Genomic DNA, 901 nt, shown 5'->3' on the forward strand with positions numbered 1-901 from the left:
CATCAAACACACATGTTTCTTGAAGGAGTCAGTAGATCATCAAACACACATGTTTCTTGAAGGAGTCAGTAGATCATCAAACACAGAGATGTTTCTTGAAGGAGTCAGTAGATCATCAAACACAGATGTTTCTTGAAGGAGTCAGTAGATCATCAAACACACAGATGTTTCTTGAAGGAGTCAGTAGATCATCAAACACACATGTTTCTTGAAGGAGTCAGTAGATCATCAAACACAGATGTTTCTTGAAGGAGTCAGTAGATCATCAAACACAGAGATGGTTCCAAAGCTTAGGAGCAACAGTCTGGAAGGATTTCTCTCCTCTGGTCCTGAAGTTCAGGAATCATCAGTAGATTCTGATCCACAGACCTCAGAGCCCGAGCTGGGGTGTAAGTCTGGATCAGATCACTGATGGAAGGTCTGACCATGAATAGATCTGAAAGTAAGAACAAGAATTTTAAAATGATCCTGAAAGAAACTGGAAGCCAGTGAAGAGTTTGAAGGAGAAATGTGAGTTCTTCTACTAGAGCGGATCAGAATTCTGAGTTTTTGTATGAACTGCAGGCGAGAAGATCCTTCTGGTTTAGACATGAAAACAAACTGTTACAATAGTCCTGTGTGTCCATGTTGTAACCTGTCGCTGTTATCATGGTATTATCATGTTATTATCATGTTATCATCGTGTTATTATCGTGTTATGATCATGTTATTATTGTGTAATTATAGTCGTTATAACAGGAACAAACTACACACAGGATTGTGAGACTTTAATGAAGTTTTTCTTTAACATCTAAATCTTCTTCAATCTGCTCAAAGACTCGAGGAGAACAAAGTCTCCGTCGGTGGATCTGGACTCGAAGGATGTTATTGATCGTATTCTCTGATCAACTTTCTTTCAGGT

The sequence above is a fragment of the Callionymus lyra genome, chromosome 11, assembly GCF_982586985.1.
Source record: "Callionymus lyra chromosome 11, fCalLyr1.hap1.1, whole genome shotgun sequence".
NCBI classification, from domain to species: domain Eukaryota; kingdom Metazoa; phylum Chordata; class Actinopteri; order Syngnathiformes; family Callionymidae; genus Callionymus; species Callionymus lyra.